Genomic DNA, 9,089 nt, shown 5'->3' with positions numbered 1-9,089 from the left:
GAAAAAGGGAGAAAGGAGGTCTGGTGCTGGTTGTAAGGCGAGAGTGAGAGGGGTCTGGAAGGGGGTGTAAGGGAGGAGAGAGAGAGAGGGTGCAGAAATTTGCTGAAAGGGGGAGAGGGAGGGACCAACACTGGATGGAAGGGGAAGAGAGGAGGTCAGATGCTGGTTGGAAAGGGAAGATAGGAGTTCAGGTGCTAGATGAAAGGGGAGGGGAGATATAGGGGTCAGACACTTAATGGAAAGGAGGGAGAGAGAGGGGCAGATTCTGGATAGAGGAGGGAAGAGAGTGGGTGCAGGCACTGGATAGGGGGAGAGAAGGGGGCAAACCCAGGATGGAAAGGGAGAGATACAGGGGGGTAGATGCTGGATAGAAGGGGAAGAAGAAGCAGTCACTGAATGAAAGTGAGGAGAGGAGCAAATGCTGGATGGAAAGGGATAACAGGAGGTCAGGCACTAGATGGAAAAGAGAGAGAGAGAGAGAGAAAGGGCATACTAAGGATGGAAGGGAGGGATGAGAGGGAAGAGAGGGAGGGGGCAAATGCTGGTGGAGGGAGAAAAGAAGGGAGGGAACAGACACTGGATAGAAGGGGAAGAAAGAGGAGGGGCAGATGCTGGATGAAAGTGGGAGACAGAGTCATATGTAGATCCATGCACAAGTTAGTGACATAGTAGGTAGACACAGTACAAAAAAAGGGAATCTGTAGTAGGAAAGAATTAAATCTGAAAAGATGCAGAAAAATAAACTGAAGAAAGCTAAGTGGAAAAGGAAAAGAAAGAAGAGAAAAATGACAAACTGACAGGAAACCTTGGCAAGGGAGTTAAGGGGAAACAGTGGCGTACCTAGCATATGTGACACCCGGGGCCCATCATTTTTTTGGCACCCCCCCATCTGTATGAAAAACATGATTTTTAGTAACAACCCACACATCACACATGAGTACCTAGGAAAAGGCAGCATCTTACTTATGCAGTGAGTAGTACAACATCAATATACCTATTGTAAAACTAAACAAACCAGACTAATACAGATCAATCCTACACCGTCAATCCTAACCATGGTCTTTCGAACCACACAGAACACAGAAAACACCTATGCCTAGTATGGAATATTGTCATCACAAACTAACCCCTCCCTCTTTTACAAAACAACACCACAGAAACAGTGTCACATGTCTCCTAAAGCAATAAATAAATAGAAAATATTTTTCTACCTTTCTCTTCTCTGGTTTCTGCTTTCCTCATCTTCTTGTTACTCTCTTCCTTCCATCCACTTTCTGCCCCTATATGGCATCTTCTCTCCATTCTATGCCCCTTCCAGAAACCTGTATGCCTCCCCTTCCATCTCTCCTTTCACCCCCATTGGTCTGGTATCTCTCTCCTCGCCTCTTCCCTTCTCCTACACCTCTCTTCTGCAATCCCTTTCTTCCCTCAATTTCCTTTTCACTTTATTTTCTGCATCTATCTAAATTACGTTCTCACTACCCTGTCATCAATTTCCTTTTTTACTGTCTACCTACAGCTCGCCACTCTTTCCCCTCAACCACCTCCAGTATTTCCCTAACTCAATCCTTTAGAACATAGAAAACATAGAAATAGACGGCAGATAAGGGCCACAGCCCATCTAGTCTGCCCACCCCAATGACCCTCCCCTACCTTTCTCTGTGAATAGATCTCACTTGTCTATCCCATTTGGCCTTAAAATCAGGCACGCTGCTGGCCTCAATAACCTGAAGTGGAAGACTATTCCAGCGATCAACCACCCTTTCAGTGAAAAAGAATTTCCTGGTGTCCCCGTGCAGTTTCCCGCCCCTGATTTTCCACGGATGCCCCTTGTTGCCGCGGGACCATTGAAAAAGAAGATATCTTCTTCACCACCTCGATGCGGCCCGTGGAGATACTTGAATGTCTCGATCATGTCACCCCTCTCTCTGCGTTCACTCAAGTGAGTATAGCTGTAATTTATCCAGCCATTCCTCGTACGGGAGATCCTTGAGTCCCGAGACCATCTGGGTGGCCATTTTCTGGACCGATCTCCAGGTCTCAGAACATCCTTACGGAAAATGCGGCCTCCAAATTGCACACAGTACTCCAGGTGGTGCCTCACCATGGATCTATACAATGGCATAATGACTTCAGGCTTACGGCTGACGAAAACTCCTGCGTATGCAACCTATGAATTTCCTTGCCTTGGATGAAGCTTGCCTCCACTTGATTGGCAGTCTTCATGTTCTCAACTGAAGATCACCCCTAAGTCTCATTCTGCTTCAGTTCTTGTTAGGATCTCACCAATAAGGGTGTAAGTCTTGCATGGATTTTGGCTGCCCAGGTGCATAACTTTGCATTTTTTGGCATTGGCATTGAAGCTGAGTTGCCAGGACCTAGACCAGCGCTCCAGTAGTAGTAGGTCATGCATCATGTTGTCGGGCATTGAATTTGTGTCCGTTGTGCTTTTGCCCACTACATTGCTTAGTTTGGCGTCATCGGCGAATAATGTTATTTTAACTCGCAGCCCTCTGCCAAGTCTCTTATAAAGATGTTGAATAGGATCGGGCCTAGGACCGAGCCCTGCGGCGCTCCACTGATCACCTCCGTCATTTCAGAGGAGGTGCGTTCACCACTACCCTCTGAAGCCTAACTCCAAGCCAGTTCCCTACCATTTCATCAATGTGTCTCCCAATCCTATAGAACTCATCTTGCTCAGCTTTAAAAGCAAACATCTATACAATAGGATAAAAACTATGGGGTTTATCCGGGTCATGTTCTTAAAAAAGCATACAAACGAGCCAAGTATTTGAACAGGGATTTATTGTTTCTTCCCAGAAACAAAACAACAGACACTGACATAGCCACATGCATTTTACAGTATTCTCTGAGTATGAATGTTGTCACTAAAATTTTAAGAAAACATTGGGAGCTTATGTCAGCACATCCTATGCACACCGAGACTCATCTCAGGATTGCAATTTACGAGACAAAAAAATTTGAAGGAACTCCTGAGTCCAGCTGACATCAACTCTACTTCATTTCAAACAGAGAGCCAGACCACTGAATCAACAGGTCACTTCAAGTGTGGCAAGTGTTTGACCTGTGCAATCACTATTGAGTGTGTTGACAATTTTGCACAAGAAAACTCTATAAACTCAAACATTTGACTACATGTTCCACCATGTTCATGGTATACATCATTTTTTGCCCATGTTTGAAAATCTATGTAGGGCAGACCACACGAACTCTGAGAAGACGCATTACTGAACAAAGAGTTGCCTACACAATAACAAGCTGCCAGTTCCCCTTGTTGTCCATTGCCTTGAACACAATCATACTTTCGAAGATTTGCGTTGCCTTTGCCATTGATCACATTAGGGAAGGCACTATTAATCGCCAGGTTCAGTACTACGGGCCGAAACAATTTTGGATTCACCTAACTCAACAGCAAAGAACCAGTTGGGTTATAATCAAGACTTGAATGGAGTGCTTTTTATTAGGTTTTTCATCTGACATTTACCTTTCTTCTTTTTTTATATACTTCTTTCTTTTGTTTTCGTCACTTTACTCCACAAGAGCGGATCCAGAAATAGACAAGAAATATGTCTATCCATTCGTACAAGAACAAAGAAAAGAAGAGAAAAAGAAAAAATGAAAAAATAAAAAATAAAAAAAATTAACGAAAATCTTTAAAATTAAAGTTTTTCTTTAAAGTCAAACAAAAATGCATAAAAAATGCATGTTCTTTTTTATACATATATTTTTTTCTATATTTTTTCTATTTTTCTACTTTTATGTTTTGGTTCTGCCGGTTGTTTTTGTCAGATTCTTTCTCAGCATTAACGTCTTTTCAGATACCTCCGGAAGTGACGTTTTCTACCGAGAGTATTTAAGAATTTCCAGAGCCGCCCCATGGAAGCCATTTTTTGGACTCTTTTGAAGCGTTTGTTTTTCGCTCTCTTGAGGTACGTGTTTGTATATTAACATTCGTGAGTTAAAATTCAATATAAAATCATTAAAGATTTGTTTTTTTCCTTCTATGTTTTGCAGACTGATCGGTTTTGGCCACACCCTGATGCAGCTTATCGGTGAAACGCTGGCCTTCGTTGGTGTGCCGATCAGTTCAAGATAAGTGGTTTTTCCTCTATCTATTTTCCGAGTAGATGTGTAGCACAGTTTTTTCTGCTCAAATACTCATTTAATGAAGGTTTTGCCTGTGAGGTTACCGTCTAACCACCTTATATCCACCATTGTGGCGGTGGGAGGGCTTTTTCTGAGGCTTTTTCCTTCTTTTTGAGTTGTATTAGAGCAGTTACTGGTCTCACATATTCTGCAAAACTTCAATACTTTAACGTCTCATAATTATATTAGTCTCCAGTTGAAAGTGTTATTCAACATACATTGGTCTTCAACATTTCTGTGTTTTTGTAGCTATCAGTACCTAGCATATGTGACACCCGAGGCCCATCATTTTTTGGCACACACCCCCATCTGTACGAAAAACATGATTTTTAGTAACAAGCCACACATCACACATGAGTACCTAGGAAAAGGCAGCATCTTACATATGCAGTGAGTAGTACATCAATATACCCATTGTAAAACTAAACAAGCCAGACTAATACAGATCAATCCTACACCGTCAATCCTAACCATGTCTTTCGAACACACAGAACACAGAAAACACCTACGCCTAGTATGGAATATGTCATCACAAACTAACCCCTCCCCCTTTTACAAAACTGCAGTGTGGATTTTAGCCATGGTGGTAATAGCTCTGACGCTCATAGAATTCTGAGCATCAGAGCTGCTACCACCACGGCTGGCGCTAAAAAACGCTCCACAGTTTTGTAAAAGGGGGGATAAAATAGAAATACATAGACAAAGGTTAAATTGAACCAGCAAGAAGCTGGACTCTGCATACAATGCAACACCACAGAAACAGTGACACATGTCTCCTAAAGCAATAAATAAATAGAAAATTTTTTCTACCTTTGTCTTCTCTGGTTTCTGCTTTCCTCATCTTCTTGTTACTCTCTTCCTTCCATCCACTTTCTGCCATCTCTCTGCCCCTATATGGCATCTTCTCTCCTTCTATGCCCCTTCCAGAAACTGTATGCCTCCCCCTTCCATCTCTCCTTTCACCCCCATTGGTCTGGTATCTCTCTCCTCTCCTTCCCTCTCCTACACCTCTCTTCTGCAATCCCTTTCTTCCCTCATTTTCCCTTTCAATTTATTTTCTGCATCCATCTAGATTACGTTCTTACTACCCTCTCATCAATTTCCTTTTTTACTGTCTACCTACAGCTCGCCACCTCTTTCCCTCACCACCTCCACCAGTATTTCCCTAACTTAATCCTTTTCCCCATCATGTGCCCTCCTTTTATTTATCCCCTCTTTCCATCATGTGTCCTCTTTCTCTACCCCTTCCATCTAGTACCTTCTCCTCTCTCTGTCCACTTCCATCGTCTGCTCCCCTCTTTCTCTCCTCACATTTCTTTCCTGCATTTTCTCCCTTATCTCTCCCATCTGCACTTCCATCCAGCATAGGCTTCCCCTCTACCCACCACACTACCATCCAATGTCTGCCCTTTCTCTCTCCAGCCGCCCCTCTTCAATCAGCATCTGCCCCCTTTCTTTCCCTCCAATCCAATTCCATCCAGTATCCTTCCCCCTTATGTCTCTCTCCCCTTTCCCTGTATATCAATTCCATCAGCACCACCCTTCCATTCCACCTTGCCCCCCTTTCTCTTCCTGCACCACTCTTTCATTCCAGCAGTCCTGCTCCTTTCTCGCGATAACTGTAGCTGCTGGTGTACTAGCTCTGGAGCAGAGTCGGCAGCCGCATGCTGGAAGGTCCCGAGATGACTCCAGGCTTTGCTCCGGAAGAAGTAAGTTACTTAGGAGGTGGTTGACCCGGCAGACGCAGGGAGTTGCGGCAAGGACCTGCGATAACCACGTCTGCCGGATCCATTCCCTTCGACATAACTTACTTCTTTCAGAGTAAAGCCGGCAGACGAGTCATCGGGGGACCTTTCTGCACCTCAGCGCAGCTGCCGACTCTGCTCTAGAGCAGTGTTTTTCAACCTTTTTACACCCGTGGACCGGCAGAAATAAAAGAATTATTTTGTGGACTGGCAAACTACTAAGACTGAAATTTAAAAAACACATTTCCGCCCCTTCTCCTCAAGCTCAGTCCCCGAAAACCATCTGATCCCATCCGCATAAGTCTCAGTTATGATTTTATATTAAACATATTTTATTAAAGTATAAAAAGAAACAATATTCTGTACAATTGTCATTTTATAAATATAAATATACAGAGCAAGGACCAACAAAACCCCTGTCTCCCCTCCCCTTCACATATATCCCCTTACTATCAAGAAAACTGAACAAGCCAAATTATTATAGAATGCTACACAGAAATATCATGCTAACAGAATACTTCAGTCACACATGACAGGAATAGTGTTAGGGGAATACCCCCTGGTCCGAGAGAGCCCTAAGCCAGCTAGAAGCTAAAGAAGCACTGCCTGGGCTTTGCAATCCCCAGTTATGTCTCTAACAGGATACATATTTCAAATCTGATATATTCTAATGACAAAATAAAAATAAAATGATTTTTTTCTACTTTTTGCTGTCTCTGGTTTCTGCTTTTATCTTCTTTTCACTCTTTTTCCTTCCAGCGTCTGCCCTGTCTCTTCAATCCAGCATCTGCCTGTTCCATCCACTGTCTGCCCCTTCCAGAAACTGTCTGTCTCCCCCTGCCATCTCTCCTCTAATCCCCCCCCCTTTGGTCTGGCATCTATCATCTTCCCTCTGTTCACTCATGGTCTGACATCTTTCTCCTTTCATCTCTCTTTCCCTACCCCCTGTGGGTTTTAGCATCTCTTTCTTCTCATTTCCTCTGCTCAGATCTGATATCTCTGTCTCCTTCCCCATTCTCTGGCATCTCTCTCTCCTCTCTCTCTTCCCTTTCCTTCTCTGGTCTTCCTTCTTTATTTTCTATGTCCATCTAAATTAAATTCGTTCTTACTATGCAGTCCTCAAATTCCCTCTTTTCACTATGTCTTCCCACAGCAAGCCACCCCTTTCCTTCACCCCTCTACTATCTCACCAACTCTATCTTCTTCCCCCATCCTGCATATGTCCTTTTTTATCCCTCCTTCCATCCAGTATGTGTTCTCTTTCTGCACTTCCATCATCTGCCCCTTCTCTCTCTATCCCCCCACTTCCATCATCTGCCCTCTTCTCTCTCCCCACTTCCATCATTTGCCCCTTCTCCCCACTTCCATCATCTGCCCCTTCTCTCTCTTTCCCCCACTTCCATCATCTGCCCTCTTCTCTCTCTCCCCTTCTCTCCAATTCCATCATCTGCCCCTTCTCTCTCTTTCCCCCCCACTTCCATCATCTGCCTTCTTCTCTCTCCCTACTTCCATCATCTGTCCCCTTCTCTCAATCTCTCCATCCACCACAGGCCCATCTTTCTCCCTTCCTCACCTTTCCGATTTTAGCAACAAGATCAGCAAGGCCCCCCCCCTCTGTGACAGCACTCAGCGGCATCGGCACCCCCCCACCCCCACAACAGTACTCAAGTTCGGCCTCCTTCTCCCGGCATCAACAGAACTTCAGATCAGCAACAGGTGCTCAGGTCAAAAGTTTCCCTCTGACTGAACTGCCTAGGCGGAAACAGGAAGCTGAGTCTGGGGAAGCTTTTTGACTGAGCACCTGTTGCTGATATGAAGTTCTGTTGATGCCGGGAGAAGGAGGCCGAACTTGAGTGCTGTCGCGGGGGGGGGGCGTCGATGCCGCTGAGTGGCATTGCCGTTGCAACCAAGGAATTTTCCGGACCTGGCCGGCTGTGCACCCCCCCCTAATGCTGCACCTGGGGCGGACCTCCCCTACCCCCCCCCCCCCTTGGTATGCCACTGAGAGGAAAACAAGGAAAGCAGAAACCTGGAATAAACATATTTAGAAAAGTAAATGACCAGAAGACAAAGTAGAAAATGAATTGTATTTTTAGCTTAGGATAATGTAGTGTAACCTGTTCTGAGCTCTTTGGAGAAAACAGGATAGAAAATGAATTAAATAAATAATGAAAATTGAAATAAGGTGATATCTTTTTATTGGACTAATTTTAATACTTTTTTGATTAATGTTAGGAGACCAAACCTTCCTTCCTCATGGTAGAACAGGGTACCATGTTCTGACCTGAGAAAAATGTATTTAGTCCAGTAAATATCATATTACCCAAATGTTTTATTTGTATTTGTTAACCTATAGTATAAAGATTGTAATATATCAGTTTTTGAAATTTACTTCTGCTATCTTTATATTTTGCAGGGAAATGTGTATCACGTATTCTCTTTCTCCAGTGTTACCATACTATACTATACTATACCATATAGTTCTTTATATCCTGCAATTTTCCACAAGGAATTATTGTAGCTTACAGTAAGTTATTATCAGTTGCTACATTTGCAAGCAGGTTTTAGATAGGGTAGCTGAAGAGGTGAGATAAGCTGCTCTTTGCTGTACCCTTCTCATCCACTGCCAATTGCAGACTTCATTCCTTTCATCTACCTGCCCCCTATACCTGGAATACATTACCCGAGTTTGTCTACCAAGCTCCTTCCCTTACCTTGTTTAAAAGCAGACTGAAAACCCACCTTTTTGATATAGCCTTCAGTCCAAAACCCTACTTCCCTCTGCCTACCAACCCAGCCAGCAGAATAACCATTCCCTTTAGCTGTCCCCTTGACATCCTGTTTGTCTGTTTTGTCTGTTTAGATTGTAAGCTCTTTTGAGCAGGGACTGTTTTCTTTATGAATCTGTATAGCACTGCGTACGTTCAGTGGTGTACCTAGCATATGTGACACCCGGGGCCCATCATTTCTTGACAGCCCCCCATCTATATGAAAAGTATGATTTTTAGTAAGAATCCACATAACGCACAAGAGTGTACCTAGGAAAAGGCAGCATCTTAAACACTGCAGTGAGCACTAGAACACCAACACATACATTGTAAAACTAAACAAGCCAGATCTGCACAGTCAATTGATCCTGTACAGTCGATGCTATCAGAAAGCTATGTCCATTTCATA

The sequence above is a fragment of the Geotrypetes seraphini genome, chromosome 1 (assembly GCF_902459505.1).
Source record: "Geotrypetes seraphini chromosome 1, aGeoSer1.1, whole genome shotgun sequence".
Lineage (NCBI taxonomy): Eukaryota > Metazoa > Chordata > Amphibia > Gymnophiona > Dermophiidae > Geotrypetes > Geotrypetes seraphini.
This window is presented reverse-complemented; position numbering follows the sequence as displayed.